Raw genomic sequence first — 18,488 nt, forward strand, 5'->3', positions numbered from 1 at the left:
GATCCCATAGAAACAGGGGCTGGGGTGGTTGGAGGGAAGGGTGGTTGGGTAGATGTTGGTCAAAGGATACAAAATTTCAGTTAAATAAGAGAAATAAGTTTAAGATATCTACTGTATAACATGGTGACTATAGTTAATAACCATATAGTATTCTTGAAAAATGCTTTAAAAAATTAAAAGAAATGCAAATTAAACAAAAATAAGTAAGCACTGTATTTATTCTACTTAATAGCAACATATTTGAGTTTCACCTAGTGGAGATGACTCTACAATGAAATAGTCTTATAATTCGATTGTGGAATTATAAACTGATAAAACCTTTTCAGAAAGTAATTCAGCATTATTAATCAAAGTAATTCCATTTCTGGGAATATAGCCTAAGAAAATATAACAAAATATGGAAATATGCTACAGAAACAAACATGCTCATTGCAAAATTGTTCATTAAGCAAGAAAAATAGAAAGCAGCTTAAAATCCAAAAATAGGTCTTAAGTCTGATACATCTTCTTTATAGGATATTATATATGCTCAAAGATTGTAACAAGGAAAATTTTTGACATAATGTTAAGTTAAAGAAGTAGAATGTCGAAATTAAAATAGCGATTACCAGAAGCTGAGGGGAGAGGAAAAATTAATTGTTTAATGGGTTTAGAGTTTCAACTTTGCAAGGTCAAAAAGTACTGGAGCTCTGTTTTGCAACAATAGGATATACTTAACATTACTGAACTGTACACTAAAAATAATTAAAATGGTAAATTTTATGTTATGTGTTTTTCACCACAAATTTTTAAAAATAGCAAACTGGAAATGCTGGAAAAAAAAAAAGAAGTAAAAGATGAAGTGCATGGTCCCTATGATAAAACTATGAAAACTATAGGTATGTGTAAAATGAAAAAGTAGAAGAAAAGCATAAAATGATGACAGTGGCCATGTTACAAAGGCAGACATTTTGGATCTCTTTAATATTCTGGAGTTTTTTAATTTTTTTGTAATATTTATATCAAAATTTCTATTTTTATGCATAATTACTTATTGCTGTAGTCATAAAGTCAGTGGCAAGTCAGGACTGGAATACAGGTTTTCCTGGCTCCGAGCCCTGTACTCACATGCAAGATTCAGTCACGTGAGACCATTGGCTCCAGGTGAGGAGGACCCCCTGCCAGAGCTGTCCCTTTGAAACTTGCTGCCCAGGGCCTGAACAACTAGGTGAGGCTCCTCCTGAGAACTATTGCTGTGGAATTTTAACAATGACCAGACAGATTAAGGGATCTTGAACTCCCTTCTCAGATAAAAGCAGAGTTACTGTGCTGACAGAAATTGAGGGATAAACAGGTAAATGATAACTCATTCACTGTTCAGGGTTCCTGTGATCCCCAGAGAGAAAAGACTCTGGAGATTCATGCATGTGAGGTCTCGGGAGAGGACAAGACAGAAAACACCACAGCAAACACATCCCAGCCCATACCAGAAAGCCTGCCAGGGTTTTCCAATTTGCTATTTTCCATTCCCTTTCACTCCTTAATCTTTAAATCCAAAAAGCTGAAAGGTTCCAATAAACCTCTGTCGTTTCCAATCCCTGCAGCCCCACGCAAATCCTGAAGAGCAATTATTTTTGTGGTGTCTGACAAGGTCATTGTTATCTGGCCTTGCAGCTCAGAGGGATCAAACTGAGGGCAGGCATATCAGGGTAAACAGGATGCCCAGGAGCATGGGGAGGCTTCTTCAGGGTGGTCCCCTGCACCCTTCTGCCATCACAGGTCCCACCTCCCATCCCCAGCTTGGTCACTGTGAGGACCACCTGCTTCTTAGCCCCAGCACAGAATGAATCTGAGCCTCCCTTTCCCAGCTGGAGAAAAAGGACTGTCCCGCTTCCTCTCAAATGCCCCTGGGCTTTTGTTCCCACAGTCAGAATGTGTGTTCTATAAACAGTTCTTGCTCGTCTGACCTTTTCACCATCCTTTCCTTTGGTAATTGTTCAGGTTGTTTTGCTCCCTACTTTTTAAAAAAATTTTTTTGAGACAGGGTCTTACTTTGTCACCCATGCTGGAGTGCAGTGGCACGATCACAGCTCACTACAGTCTCGACCTCCTGGGCTCAAGTGATCCTCCCACCTCAGCCCCCCAAGTAGCCAGCCACCGTGCCTGGCTAATTTTTTCTATTTTTTTAGTGACACAGTTTCACCATGTTGCCAATCCTGGCTCCCTACCTTAACCCAGTCCTGGTTCCTGTTCTGATAGATGCTCAACATCAGTTGATATTCAGACTGGGATTGTCGCCCATTCATTCATTCATTCATTCACCCACACACATGCACAGAGTCACTGCTTCCACCACCCCTTGTGGTTCCCGATGCTGCAGCACAGGGATGAGGCTCCTGCTTCCAGGTCTTCTATTTGAATAGAGGAGCCAGTAAGTAGAGAAACACATTTTTAAAAAGTAAACAAATAGGACTTACTCACTTTACCTCTTTACTTTCTTTTAAAATTATTGAATTTTTTAAGAGACAGTGTCTCATGGTCACCCATCCTGGGGTGCATGATCATAGCTCACTGGAGTCTTGACCTCATGGGCTCAAATGATCCTCTCACCTCAGCCTCCCAACATGCTGGGATTAAAGGCATAAGCCATTTTGCCTGGTCTGACTTTACATCTTAAATATATGTGAAATAACTTATCTTTTCCCTCTCCACTGCCAGAACCATGGTTCACACTGCTGTTACCTCCATCTGGACCAAGAGCCCCACACAGCTCTTCCTGCTTCACTTCTCTACCCCAGTCCCCCCAGGCCCCGCCAGCATTCTCCAGAAAGCAGCCAGCATGGTCTTTTCAAATATCCATCAGATTACATTGCTCCCTGCTAAAAGCCATTACATGGCATCCATCTCACTAAAATTACTTTCAGATTCCTTATCTCGCTCTGGAAGGCTTTCCATGGTTTCTGCTCATTTCATCACCACTCTCCATGTCCTCATGCCCTGCACACAGTGTCTCTGCTCCAGAAACATTTCCCAGTTCGTCCTCAGCTCTGAGTCTTCCCTTCTGTTTCTTTTCTTGGGAATGTTCTTCCCCCAGATCATTGCAAGGTTGGCTAATGGAGGTCTTCTCTGACCACCCGATCTGGAGCCCAGTCCTTCGCCACCATTACCCATTCTTCTTTATAGGGTTTACCACAATCTAAAATGATCTCATTTGCGTGTTCAGGTGCCTGCCTCCTGCCCGTTCCTCAGCAGACTATCTGCTCTATTGGGGCAGGTGTCTCACTCACTGGCTCACTACCAAGTGCACCCTCTTCTAGAACAGTGATGACTGGTACATAGTGAGTACTCACTACTGAAAATTAATAAATGCATTAATCCTTTCAAAGGAAAAGTAAGAAGGGTATTGGATACTAAGTTAAACCCCTGGTTTTACTCAATTATTCAACGTTTTCTCAGGAAGTAGTGTATGTGCTCTTAGCTTAATAATTCCATCATTTGGTCTCTTCTCTCTACTGGCTTTAATCCTGATTCTCTCCAAGGCCAGATGTTACAGTACAGAGCAGCTCTTCTCTGTGATGAAGGGAGAGGAAATAAAACAATCTGGCCAGCTAATTCTAGGGTTATAGACACAGAAGCATGAATATTTAGATTCCAGGCATTTCAGCTGACAGAAACATTTTATATCAGTTCTAATGAAAAGGATTGACTAGGTTTCACTTATTGCTTGCTAACTGGAATTTTGTTAGGCACAATTACATAATGCAGAAGTATTTGAGCTGTGCCTACCCACATTAGAATCCTAAACTAGGTTTCAAAGGGACTACATTCCATTTTAAAGAAATTCCTAGTACTGCTAACTTTCCTGGAAATAAAAGCTATCCCTCCCTAAGACTGACATTTTTATGGCCAGAAATGTACATTTAATCTATTTGTTTTAAACTCTAATATATTATGGATGCCTAAATAAAGCCAAATGCCTATCAGAAAGCAGTTGAGAAAAGAAAATCTGCCTAGAAAACTATTCTTATGATCTCTGCTGGGTAAGAATAAAAAAGTACCACCCAAGACAGGCAAGACCACACTCCCATGGTCAAATGTAAGGACAGAAAATGAGCCACAACTCGCACTGTAGCCCCTGAAAAAAAAATTATCGATAGGTCCAAATGCCTCTTCTAAAAATGCTGACTCACTGAAAATTATTGCCATTTAATAAATAGGAAGCAAGCTATTACATCGTTTGCCAAACTTTCTCCCACATTTCTGAAATATATTCTTTAATAGCTCAATAACATTCAGGAGCACTAGAGGCCCGTTAAATTCATCTAAAAAGGAAGGACAAGATTTCTGCCTCACCCAGCACATCTGCGTTGGGTGGGTATGCTAAGAAAACAGGAATCAAGGTGGCTATCACCTCTCCACTAGACAGTTCCCCAAATCCAGCCTAGACGGAAAGCACTTTTTTTCCCAGGCAGCCTCCAGGAATACGGAATACTTTTGGGAGGAGAAGAGCCATGGACGGGTGAGTCCTTACCCCAGGATGCACAAACACCACAGCAAGACACCAATGACTGCCGGAAGTTCGGCGGTTCCTCCTTCTCTGGAGCAGCAGGCCCAGACTTCACCCGGTAGCCATTATGGAACAGGTCCCCCAGGGACTTCTTGCGGCGCCTGCCGGGTCTGTAAAGCTCTGTGCCAGTTCTGCTGGATGGGTGGTGGTACACCAGAATCTTACTGGGGATCATGGTAGAAGGAGGGAGATGGGCTAGGCTTTCGGCTCCCTTCCGTTCACTTCTTGCAGGAGCCAATGCTCTGGAAAGACCTGGAGGAGCCTGTGTTCCTCTGACCCGTGCTGCAAACAGGTCCTCCTGTCCAGCGCAGTGTGGGTCACCAGCATCTATGTCCTGGTGGAGCCAATAGACACTCTCTCCTCCCTCACCCTCCAGTCCCTCTTGCAAGAACCCCGGCATGCTCTGGGCACTGGATGCACACAGCCACATCAGAAAGGGGGTTAAGAGGGGCGGGGGAAGCGCTCTGATCCACGATGTCCTGCGAGCTGATCAATCAGCTTCACGCTGGAAATAACCATGTAAGCTCCTTTGGACATGGTTTAGGGGGATAGAAAGAGAAAAGGCTATAATTCCTCAAATCAAGTGGTATAGAATAGAGTGTGAGAGAGGCTGAAGTTTGGGGCCCACTAAGTCGTTTCTTTTATTTTAGTAATCCTGCTTAACAACTGAGGACTCATAAGGAGGATTCCCTTAGAGGATGTGATGCCCAACACGAGAGAAAAACTGAATTGTCCTACTCCTCCTGTCGTGGCCACCTCCCACCACTAACATAACCCAAATACCCAAATCCTCTGCTAATCCTACATACAGGACTGAGGAAGAAGAGGGATTCTGGGCTTTCCAGAGGAAGATGGGAGGAGACACTCATTAGAGCTCCTTGGCCCACCCCCTGCTTCTTTGTCCCATTGTTTTCAGCATCTTCTCTCATTACCAACCCCAGCCCCCTCTTAGTTCTCTGTTACAGGCTACATTATGGACCCCCATCCCTGCCAAAGTCGTAGGTTGAAGCCCAAATCCCAATGTGATGGTATTTGGAGATGAGGTACTTTAGGGAGTGATTAGGTTTAGACAAGATCATGAGGATAGGGCCCTCATGATGAGATTAGTGCCATTATAAGAAGAGAGACCAGAGAGTTTGCTCTTTCTCCCTCTCTGCCATGTCAGGACACAGTGAGAGGGCAGCTGCCTGCAAGCCAGAAAGAGAGCCCTCACCAGAACCTGACCATGCTGGAATGCTGATCTCAGATGTCCAGCTTTCAGAACTGTGAGAAAATAAATCTCTGTTATTTCAGCCACCCAGTTTTTGATATCTTGTTAAGGAAGCCCACAGTGACTATGACAGTCTCCCTTCCCAGGGTACTGAGTGTAAACAAAAATATGACACAGACAGAGAGAGGGGAAACATTAAAAATATAAACAGGAAAATATCCACATTCCACAAGTTGTTAGCTGAGGCTCCTCATAATTTAATCCCCACCTATTTTTTCAGACCCCTAGCAAGGCTAAAATTATTGGTAGAATTTTCAAAGCATAACATTTCTTCTCAATGTGGATTAGTTCATTCACCTGACCATGATGTATTGAGCATCTATTATGTGCCAAGCATTTTGCTGGGTACTGGGTATTTGCTGATTAACAGGAACAATGCACAAGTCCAGCCTTGGTGGCATTTATAGTATAATCAGAGAGTGAAACAATATATCATAACTGTAATTAACAATTTGGGTAAAGTGCTGTAAAGAAAAACCCTAAGTAGGCCGGGCACAGTGGCTCATGCCTGTAATCCCAGCACTTTGGGAGGCCGAGGCGGGCGGATCACAAGGTCAGGAGATCGAGACCATTCTGGCTAACACGGTGAAACCCTGTCTCTACTAAAAAATACAAAAAAAATTAGCCGGGCATGGTGGCAGGCGCCTGTAGTCCCAGCTACTCAGGAGGCTGAGGCAGGAGAATGGCATGAACCCGGGAGGTGGAGCTTGCAGTAAGCCAAGATAGCGCCACTGCACTCCAGCCTGGGCGACAGAGGGAGACTCCATTTAAAAAAAAAAAAAAAGAAAGAAAAGAAAAAAAAGAAAACAAAAAAGAAAAAGGAAAAACCCCAAGTAGTTATCTGAGTATGTGTATGTGTATGTTACATAAATGTGTATCTGAGTGAATGTGTATGGAAAATGTGACATACATATGCAAAAGGGCTTCACAATAATTCTATATCCTAATGATATAGTAGCAGACAGCCAGGTAAAAAAATTATGGTGATGGCAATTTTTTTAGGCCGAGGGAAAAGCATGACGAATATCTTGAAGAGGGAAGTAGATGGCCTGGTCCTGACTTGAAAGAAACTCAATGTGTTTAAAAAGAAATTGGTGGGAAACTAACTCTCCAACACCTAAAGTTATCTGGAAATGATAGACATAACTACAGGTCCTACAAACACTAAGAGGATAATTTTAAAATATTAGGAATAATATTATGTCTCCAAAACTTGACACCCTGATGAAATGAACAAATTCCTTTAAAAATACAATTTTCTCCAACTGACACAAGAAAAAATAGAAAATGTAAACAGCTACATATCTGTTAAATAAATGGAAACTTCAATGAAAAACATTCCCAAAAAGAAAATTTCAGGTTCAGGCAGTTTCCACTGCAGAATTCTACCAAATATTTATGGTGGAAATAATACCAATATTACACAAACTCTTTCAGAGACTGGAGGAAAAGAGAACCCAACTTGATTTATAACGCCAGAATAATCATGACATTGAAACCTAATAAGAGTATTACGAAAAGAAAAAAACTTACAGAAAAATATATGTCATCAACATAGACACAACAATCCTTAAATAAATACTAGTCAAATGAGTCCAGCAGTATATAAAAAGAATAATACTTTAGAATCGAGTAAATAGAGTTCATCCCATGAGTAAAAGATTGGTTTAAAAAATGAAAACTAATTAATGTAATTCACCACATTGAAAAATTAAAAGACAAATCATATGATCATTTTAATAGGCATCAAAAAATAATGAAACTATGTTGTGTTAAGATAATGTGTTGTGCCCCCCATAAAGACAAGTTGATTAATGAAACAGAGTCCAGAAATAGACCCATATATATACAATCAATTGATTTACAACAAAAGCACCAATACAACTCAATGAGAAAAAGAAAGTCATCTCCACAAATGGAAGGAAAAATGGGTATCTACAAAGGGAAAGAAATCAGTCTCAACTCTTACCTAACACAATCTTCAAAATTAGTTTGAGATGGATCACTGACTTCAATGTAAAAGCTAAATCTGAAGCCTCTATAAACAAACACAGCAGAGTGTCTTGAGGACACTAGGATAAGCAAAGGCTTCTTAGATAGGACACAAAAGGCACTCACATTTTTAAAAAGACTGATAAATATCAGTAAAATAAAAAACTTCTCATAAAAAGACAATAAATTAAAAGATAAGCCACAGATTAAGAGGAAACACTTGCAGTACTTTTATATGACAAAGAACTTACAGAAATAAAAATTAAAACTACAACAAGATGGCACCACAAATCCATTAGAATGGCTAAAATTTAAAAGTTGACATTATCAAGTGTTGGTGAAGAAACAAAGCAGCCGGCACCCTCACAGGTTGCTAGTAGAAGTGTAAAATGGTGTATCTTCCTTTGGAAAACTGGCAGTTTCTTGTAATGTTAAACATGCATCTATCCTATGACCCAGAGACTCAATTTCTAAGTATTTACCCAAGAAAAAAAAATATGTCCACAAAATCATTTGTACAAGGATGTTCATAACAGCTTTATTCAAAATAAGCCAGAGTTGGAAACAACCTAATGGCCATCAACAGGGTGGTTTGATAAATAAATTGTGGTATATCCCATAATGGAATATTAGCAGCAATAAAATGGAAGAAATTATTAATATATATAACAATATATACAAATATCAAAAACCTTATTTTGAAGGAAAGGAGCTAGTTAGAAAAGTGAATATCCTGCATGATTCCATTCATACAAAAATTGAGAGCAGACAAGACTAATCTATAGTGACTGAAGCCAAGATAGTGATTTTTTTATGTTCAAGGGAGGAGAGAGCAGATATTGACAGAAATGGGCATAAAGAAACATTCCAGGATAGTGAAAATGTTCTCTATGTTGATATGGATGACAGACCATTTTACAGTGGTGCATATCTCTGTCAAAACTCACTGAATGCACCCTCAGGATCTATGCATTTTATTGCATGTATAATATACTTATTAAAAACATTGAGATGGGCTGCCATGTTAGATGGTATCTCCCTGTCAACAGAGATACTCAAACAGAGTCTGCTTGTACCAATTTAGAGAACACTAAAGTTTCACCTGATGCCTAAACAGAGATCATCTGCTGTAACCCTGTAAATTCCCTCCCAACTTCCAATGGGCAGTATGGCATGAAACCCCTGCAACTCGGAGATGGCTGGTTTAATTGGAGAAGTGAAGGATTTGTATTCAGGCTCTGCCACCAGCAGCTGCACATCTGAGTAAGTTATGTAACTCCTAGCCTCATTTCCTCATCTCCGAAATAGGGATTATGACATCTACTTCACAGACGAACTATCCAGATTAAAGAAAACGATGTTTGCCAAGCTCTGCACAGGGTCTCACACTCAGCAAATTCTCCTCCAAAAATCTGCCAAAGCACTAGGGCCCAGTCAAACTGGTCTATATTCTGCCATCGAACGCCCCATCATCACTGGGCAATCTGGTCTCCTACTGTAAATAAAAACCCCACCTGTCTCCATGGGGCACATCTGCCAGCCTCTTCCTAGGACCCTGTAGGTGTGGCAATAAATGTGGTCCCTGGAACCAGCAGCAGGGGATTTGGTTCCTGGCATCTCCACATACGAGCCACATGCTCTTGGAAGTTATTCCAACCCTGCCTCAAGTCTCTGACTCTTAAAATGGGAAATACTTCTCAAGATAAATCTGTTCATCACAAGAAAGGATTTCTTATAAATTTAAAATATTTAAAAGAGAATTCTATGCAAACGTATGCACACATACAAGTGAATGTGGGCCCATTTCTCTGAACATGTGTCTATTCCAAAAAAAACTGTCATAAACTGTATCCTCATTTTGCACTCCTCCCACCAGTGTGTCCCATGGTGCCACCTGGTATTGTCTGCCTAAAAGAATTCTAGGAGGGCTTCATTTGTCTCTGAAGTCATAGACCTTCATCTACCAATACTGGGAAAACTCCCTTGCTCCTCTTCCTCTGCATTAGGCTTGTTTTTCTGAGACAGAAGTGGTCAGAGAAAAAGGACACTGGAATCCATTCATTCATTTAAAAATATTGACCAAGAAATGAACTCAGACGAAATTGACCTCTTCAGTGAAGTCACATCTAATTCCCTCAACCCTGTACAAAGTAATAGTACATTTATTCAACAACAGATTTTCACTGAGTACCTATTTAGAAAAGAGATGGAATCTGGGCCCAGTGTTATAGGATTCAAATCCCAGCTCTGCCATTAATTGGGAGTGAGCATTAGCAAGTTCCTTCAACTCAAAGTATCTCAGTTTCCCCAACTATAAAATGGGAACAGTAATAGTAACCTACCTCATGGGGTTATTGTGAGGAATGAATTAATATCTATAACAGTTAAAATTGTCCTTGGCATATAGCAAATGTTCAGTCAGTGCTTGCTATAATTATTACTAGGAGCCAGATACTGGGCTAACCATATTGGGGATACAAATGTGATTTGCTCTAAATCTATCCTTAAAAAATGTACAGTCTTGAGGAGCTGTTTACAAACTACATTTGTATTTAGCTAAGATAGGAAAGATGACTATCTACATAATTTTAGGGGACGATCCACCAGCCCCCAAAAGAAATTAGCCTTCTTCTCTTCCTTGTTTATTGATGCCTAAAATTCCCCCATAAGACAGCAGCGTTACCCAGTAAGAAAAAACTGTGCTTTGGGGTCAAATGGATGTAAGTTTGGACCCTGGCTCTGCTCCTGATGCACTGAGAGACCCTGGCTGCTTATATGAAACCTGAAAGTCTATGACTGCATGTAAAAAATAAAGACGAGAAGCTGGGCGCGGTGGCTCATGCCTGTAATCCCAGCACTTTGGGAGGCCAAGGCAGGCAGATAGGTTGAGGCCAGGAGTTTGAGACCAGCCTAGTCAACATGGCGAAACTTCATCTCTTCTAAAAAATACAAAAATTAGCCAGGCGTGGTGGCCTGCACCCGTAGTCCCAGCTACTGGGGAGGCTGAAGCAGTAGAATCGCTTGGACCCAGGAGGTGGAGGTTGCAGTGAGCAGAGATGGTGCCACTACACTCCAGCCTGGGTGACAGAGCAAGACTTCATCTCAAAAAAAAAAAAAGAAAGACAAAGAAAGAAAGAAAGAAAGAAAAAAGATGAGAATTATGCCTCTCAGGGGCTGTGACAATAAATTGATCTACGTGTGTTTTAAAATGCCTTTCACACAGAATATGCTACATAATCACTCATTCCTGGTCTCCTCCAGAAGTCCCTGCACTCGGCCTCTCTCTCTCGGGTGTAATGGATTGGTCCCCATTGAAATACATTTCCTTTTCGGAGTCATTTATCCCTCAGTTAGAAAGAAGTATTGACCATGGGGAAGGGGGACTGTGAAGCCACCTGGGCATGGCAGAGGGGGCCAGGCACAGAGGAGGGAGCACAAAAGAACGAACAATGAAGCACATAGAGAAATAAAACCTAACTCGACTTGCAAGCCAGTGATGGCCCTATTTTTAGCTGACAAGTGAGTAATCTGATGTGTGTGACTTGAAACAGGGACCATAAACATCAAGGCTGAATCTATAACCAGCCACATATAACTTGTACTATAACTTATTCCCAGAATTCTAGACTGTTTGAATTAAGTGTCTGCAGGTCACTTCTTCACGCACTTACTCTTATTAAGTTTGGGAACTAGAAGCCTGTGTCATTTGCACAGGTCTCAAGTTACAAGGGAAAAAGATGCTTTGCTTGGTCTCTGGTTTGACTATTCCAAAGAATCTTTCCTAATCTCCAATTCGTCTTTGTCTCCCACCCCACCAGCCTCCCTCCCTCCTTCCCTTCCCCCTGAAAGCTAACCATCAGAGGGGTGGAATAGTCTCTAATTCAGCCCATTCTTCCCTCATCCCTTTCCCCTTCATCATCAGCTAGCAGTGAAAGTCACCATCCTCTTGGACCTCCCATTTCTGAGGCATTGTCTGTCTCAGAACCCCATGCAGGACACTGGAGACAAGTGAATCTAACCTCGTCCAATCTCCCTCTTCTTCCCGTAGATAAAAACCTGAACTCAAAGAAGAGAACTGGAATAATCCTCCCTAATCCCACTTCCCATGGTGAGCCCCAGCTGGGACGCTGACACATGGCCCCAACTTTTTCTCCTGCCTGATGTCTGGACCCACAGGGGACAGATGGTGGTCCCTGGTCACTGAAGTACCCACAGGTTTGATTTTTGAGACTTTTATCTCTGTTGACTACAGGGAGGACCTGAATCAGTTTACATGGTTAAAATAAAAGCGCCATATACAAGGATAAAGCAGGACAGGGCCCCCACCATCTAAAAGTAGAAGGGATGGGGATTGCCAGGCAGCACCTGCCACCACCAAGAAAAGACTGAGAAAGGGACACTTCAGGCACAACATGTAAGGAGGTGCTCCTTTTGGGACTGACCCTGGCTTTGCATAGCCCTGGGAATGAGCCACCCTCATGTTTGCACCCAGGCCTCTCTCTTGCCTCATCCTGCACCTGCCATGAGTTTACTACTGAGCTCACTTCTGAAATTGGCTCTGCATTGCCTGTCACCTATGGCAAGAGAGAAACAACTAGGTTATGATTATTGTGAACTGAGAAAACCTATAAAGCCAATTCAGAGATCAAATCTATCCTAAAATTAAATTCAAGCAGAATTTTTGTGCCAGCGGCTTTGAATAAAGACTGAAGAACACGGTGAGTTATATCTTCAATTACAGTTTACAAAGAACAGAGGTACTCCTTCCAAAAGGGGACTCTTGATTTAGCTCTCTGTAAGGACAGAAAGCATAACACTGAATCTTGGGTCAGCAAAAACATTTTCACAAGGGCCTCAGGTATCATGAGATTTAGCTCTGTTTAATTCTGATGCTCAACATTAATTTAAGGAAAATGAAGTACTTGTTTTGGGGGGGATTAATTTGCTACCAGGCACACCTCAGCTGTGTTTTATTCTGAAGCTCTAAATTAGCACCAGGATCAACCTGGATAATCTAAATCAGGGGTTGGCAATTTTTTTCTGTAAAGGGCCAGATCATAAATATTTTGGGCTTTGTAAGCTGCACAATCTCTATTGCAAGTGCTCAATGCGGCCATTGGAGTGAGAAAACTAGCCATAGATGATACAAAAATGAATGAGCTTGGCCTCGTTCCAGTAAAACTTTCCTTCCAAAAATAGGTGATGGACCAGATGTAGCCTGTAGGCCATAGTTGGTCAACCTCTGATGTAGCTGACATCTTGAAATGAGGAAGGAATGTTTAATTTGAGAACAGGTACTTCTACATTTCACAAGGTAGAAATCTGTAAATAACAACATTTGGAAGTTCCTTCTGTTTCCTGCAACACTCACTTTAGAACCTAATATCATGCTATTTTTAATGCTCTGGCTTAATTCAGTTATATAGAAATCATTTCTATTCAAATAGACGATGAAATCCTTGAGGTCAAGGTCTCTGTCCAACTTCTTTGGGTATAATCCATCGTGCCTAGCACAGCTGGGAACTTTGCACTTGCTTAAAGTGTTTTCTTCCCTTTCTGAAGGACAGTGATTCACATCTCTGCTTTTGACATGCAAGGACTTGACGATCTATTTAACCTAAGGGGAGAAGAGTCTCTTTCAAAGAATGGATTGTCATCCCCTTCTCCCTGCCCCTGCCATGTACATTATGCTTCTAATCAGTCTGGAATAAAGCGATGTCATGGGCATAAACTAATTTCTTCCAATCCAAAACAAGTTAGCAAGTCTCATTTTGTAATTCTAAAGTCTTCAGCTCATGTATTTATTTCAACATTTTTTTCCTATAAATAAATGGCTGTGTGACTTGTCTCCTTCTTTGTGTTCATATCCCAATGTCCAGTGTAGAGTGGCCTTCACTAAATATGTGTAGAAGGAATGAGGAAATGAATGCAAGATGGGCTTAGCTCATAAACTCTTTGTTTTGTTAGAGACCTTTGCCAACTCTTTTAGGCAGTTACAATATTTTGATGGGCAAGACCTGTGTGTTGGGCTGCGTGGTCAAACCCATGCATAGTGAAATAATCCATCTCCAATCTCAGCCTGCATCCTAACCCCAATTTGTCCCTGAGTGCAAGGTCACTGATCTGAATTTGAATGGCAGGCTTTGTTGACCTAACAATTCTGTTAGGCTCACCCATTTCTGCATACTACTGGTGAGTGACAGAGGATGGACACTGAAATCTCCATCTTTTCATAGAACCCATGCAAGAGGCACAAAACCATCTGCTTAGTGGTCATGTGGCAGCAGACAGTATCTCAGAAGTCCTCGCAGCATATGACTTCACTGATGAAGATGGATCACACTTGAGCAGGGATTCTTGATCTCTGCAAAACTGCTCATACACAACAGGAACAATCTCACAGATAAGAAAAACTCCAGAAGTTGGTCTCGGGCTATGAAAATTTCTGCCACAATATGATTTATGTGAAAATAAATAAAGTGGGTCTACTACTTTATCATTAGCAATAAGTGGATTCTTTCTTCCTGCCACAGACAAACTGAGGATGTAAATGAACACCATACTCGCATTGTTGCTTATGCTGTTGTTCTTCACCCACTGCCTGAGGTGTAGGTTTGCAAATAAAATCAAACCATCATTATTCTGGACTGATTATCCAATTAGAGGATGAAATAGGCCAGCCCTGTCTTCCTTCTTCTTCCATCAAATGCCGTTCTTGTAGCCATTTCACTGACAACATGAGGGGCCAACAGAAGAAATAAACAGGCATAAATTTCAAACCCAGGAAATTTATGTGAGCAAAGGGAAAGAATCCAGATATATAAAATGAATTAATCATCAATAAGTCACCACATCCCTATTACATGGTAAGTTCTTTTCTGGGAGCTGTTAGGGCCAGAAAGGGACTGTAAGACACAGTCCCTGCTTTAAAGAAGTACAAACAATCACCAAAAATAAAAGCAAAACTGAAAAACAGCAAATAAAGAATCATAATCATTTATCAGAACCAACTATGGACTATGGATAGTTTAAAAGTGCTGAGAGCATAGCCCACATGGCAGAAGTGCATAAATAATGCAAAACCTTACATTGGCTGACAATTTAAACTTCCCTTCATGATCATTCTTCTGTCAGAACCGCTGAGAGAGATAAAGAAGATAATAATAACAAAAGAACTTCAAGTTTCTGGCGATTCTAAGTAGGTTCTAGTTTCAGGAGTATTCCAACACACTATGTTACCTTAGACAAGTCATGTTCTCTCTTTGTGATTAGGTTTCTCATCAAAAGGAAGGAAAGAAGGAAGGGAGGAAGAAGGGACTGGGAGTGTTGGTAATAGATAACCCCTAATATCCCATTCAGATCAAATTTCTATAATTATAATGTGGCTCTCTGCCTCTGGAGGTCACTCAATAACAAAGAAATATAACTTTAAAAATAGCCAAAGTAGGAAAAATAACAATCATTCTCATAAATCTGCAGTTTCTTTCTTTCTCTCTCTCTCTCTCTTTTCTTCTCTCTCTCTCTCTTCTCTTCCTTCCTTCCTTTCTTCTTTCTTTCTTTCCTTTCTTTCTTTCTTTTCTTTCTTTCTTTTCTTTCTTTCTTTCCCTGTCTCTCTCTCTCTCTCTCTTTCTTTCTTTCCTTCTTTCTTTCTCTTTCTTCCTTTCTGATGGAGTCTTGCTCTGTCACCAGGTGGGAGTGCAGTGGCGCCAGATCAGCTCACTGCAACCTCCACCTCCTGGGTTCAAGCGATTCCCCTGCCTCAGCCTCCCAAGTAGCTAGGACTACAGGTGAGAGTCACCAGGCCCAGCTAATTTTTGTATTTTTAGTAGAGATGGAGTTTCACCATGTTGGTCAGGATGGTCTCGATCTCTTGACCTTGTGATCTGTCCCCCCTTGCCCTTCCAAAGTGCTGGTATTATAGGCATGAGCCACCACACCTGGCCATAAATCTGCAGTTTCTATAGCTACTTTGCAACTATGAACAAATGCTAGTGTACACAGAAAACTCCCTCCCTCCTGTAAGCTTCTTATGCATGCCACAGACTCTGGCCTCCCAGCTGGGCCAGATACATTTGAATGCTGGAGCACTCAGCTGATTAAGATACCTAATTTCTGAATGATCCCACTCACACCAGGAGGACAGTGTTTAGAGCAAAATGTTACATCTCAGTTGACTCACCTTGTGCAATGATTTCTTTTTATAAATGCTAATTGCAACTCACTAATTAAGAGAGATGTTACACTGGGCAGGAAAATCAATGAGTCAGGAAATCTTGCAATTTTCTCTAGCATATTTCATGAATCAAAAGTCTTGATCTGATGCAGTTTTTTCATGGCCTAGAGGGCAGAATAGGAGCTGAATACCACAGCTTCTCTTCATAAGGCTGGTATGGAAATGGACTCCCAGTTTAAAAGAGAGTCAAATGTCCATCCTGGGAGAATTAGCAGAGTATTGTGGTTAAGGGCAGAGGCTTTGAAGACAGGCCTGGACTAATTTATTTTTGCCTATTGTTTAGGACAGAGGGTCCAAGACTGTCTTTTTCATCTTGTCATCTCAGCATTTAGGATAGCAAGGGGCACATAGCAGGTGCTAAATAAATGTGTTGTGAAATTTAAGTCCTGGTTCTACCATGCATAAGCTATTTCCTAGGGTACCTTCCATAACCTCTTGGAGACTCTTTTGTTTTTTTGCTTGTGTGTGTGTGTGTGTGTGTGTGTGTGTGTGTGTTGTTGCTGTTGTCATTATTTTGTAAAATGGGATGTCTCAGTTGGGGTTCCTCTGCAGGAGAACCTGAGAAAAGGATTTGATTACAAATAGTTAACTTGGGAAGTGATCTCAGGAAACACCAGTAAGGGAACAGGAAAGTGGGGAGGAGATGGGAAAGCATCCATAAAGAGTTTGTTATCAAGCATTTATCACTGTGGGCAACTAAAGGAAAATCCCACTGGGGTACTCTGGCAGCCAGGATCTACACATGGCTTTATGTGTAAACAGAAGAGCCTTGCCACCAAGGGGTGAGGGGGCTGGGGCATTGATCCATCACCTCCTGTTGGTCACTGGTTGAGGAGGCATTAAGTCCCTAGCACTTACGACCTGTAGACAGGCCCACAAGCAAGCTTCAGTGACTGGAGAAAGTCCTCTGGCAAAGAAATGCAGATGCTGGCAATTCAAAATCTAGCCACCTGCACTATAGGTAAGGGCAAGCGGGTCTGGGTTGCGGTGACAGGCACCAACAGGGCCAGCCTCCCAGGAATAATAAAACCTATGTCTTAGGTTGATGTGAGGCTTAAATGAAGCGGCGGATGGAAAGGACTGATTGCGACCCTGCACACTGTACCTCCATTCACTGAGGGCTTCCTGCTGTCACGAGAACATGGAAAATGTGGCGCTCCCCCACTAAGGCCCCTGGAGCCATGCATCAGGTAGAATACAGTCTCAAGGGCATCTTGAGACCTTATAGATCCAGAGAAATGCCACTTCCTAGCCTTGGAAACTGACAATGCACATTAGCATATGGAAGGCTCTGAGGATTCTTATGGTTAAGAAACTCTTTAATTAAATGAGGATTTCCCAAACTTACTGGAGCACAGAGTTCTCTTTCCAAATAATGTGTGCCAACTTTCAGTGTAATCCAACACTCCATGAAGCACATTTTGGGAAAAGAAGGCCTGAGACTGGTGAATTTTACCCAGAAAAGCATTCCATAATTTCCAGCTCACCCCCAAAATTCTGCTGACAAATATGTTTCCTTAACTACACCCAAATCTTCTGATTTCATCTTCTTTTTTTCTTTTTCTTTTTGTTTTTTGAGACAAGGTCTGGCCCTATTGCCCAGGCTGGAGTCCAGTGGCACCATCTTGGCTCACTGCAACCTCAGTCTCCAGGGCTCAAAGGATCCTTTCACCTCAGCGTCCTGCATAGCTGGGACTACAGGCACGCACCTCTACATCCAGCTAATTTTTTGTATTTTTTCTAGAGATGGGTTTCACCATGTTGCCCAGGCTGGTCTCGAACTCACAAGCTCAAGCACCTTGGCCTCCCAAAGTGCTGGATTACAGGCATGAGCCACCATGCCCAGCCTTACCTCCTTTTTTAATGAACCCAAACCCACCCTGATGATTTTTTTATTCTGCATTTCTCAGATTCATAATGGTTTTCACGTGTGATTTGAAATTATTTATGGGAGCTGCATGAGCAACTTACATCCTGGAGTTTATAGGTATTGCACCCTGCCCAAAGTTGCTGAGTGCTCACCAAGTCCTGCTTCTCTCAGAGGCAGCGTTACCTAATGGACAGGAGTCTCCGGGCCCAGCTCTGTTGCTTATTAACTTTCCCAATGTCATTTGTAAAATGAGAAAATGTCTGTTGTTCACAGGTAATATAGTTAGGCTCTGTGTCCCCATCCAAAATCTCATCTTGAATTGTAATCCCTATAATCTCCACATGTCAAGGGTGGGACCAGGTGGAGGTAATTGGATCACGGGGGCGGTTTCCCTCATGCTTTTCTCGTGATAGTGAGTAAGTCTCAAGAAAGCTGATGGTTTTATAAGCAACTGGCATTTCCCCTGCTTGAACTCACTCTGTCCTGCCACCCTGTGAAGAAGGTGCCTTCTTCTCCTTTGCCTTCCACCGTGATTGTAAGTTTCCTGAGGCCTCCCCAGGCATGCGGAACTGTGAGT

The 18,488-nt window shown here is 41.8% G+C and overlaps 1 protein-coding gene and 1 long non-coding RNA gene across 45 annotated transcripts in view; one reads left to right on the forward strand and one right to left on the reverse strand.

Moving 5' to 3' along the window:
- KCNMA1 (potassium calcium-activated channel subfamily M alpha 1) overlaps window positions 1-18,488 on the reverse strand; it is a 764,605-nt gene that overhangs the window by 262,312 nt on the left and 483,805 nt on the right. The window lies entirely within an intron of this gene.
- Window positions 2,173-14,304, forward strand: LOC104008223 (uncharacterized). Its single transcript, XR_008537412.2, has 3 exons — window positions 2,173-5,065; window positions 11,857-12,023; window positions 14,045-14,304. It is a non-coding gene; the product is annotated as an uncharacterized LOC104008223 (long non-coding RNA).

The sequence above is a fragment of the Pan troglodytes genome, chromosome 8 (genome assembly GCF_028858775.2).
Source record: "Pan troglodytes isolate AG18354 chromosome 8, NHGRI_mPanTro3-v2.0_pri, whole genome shotgun sequence".
Classification (NCBI taxonomy): domain Eukaryota; kingdom Metazoa; phylum Chordata; class Mammalia; order Primates; family Hominidae; genus Pan; species Pan troglodytes.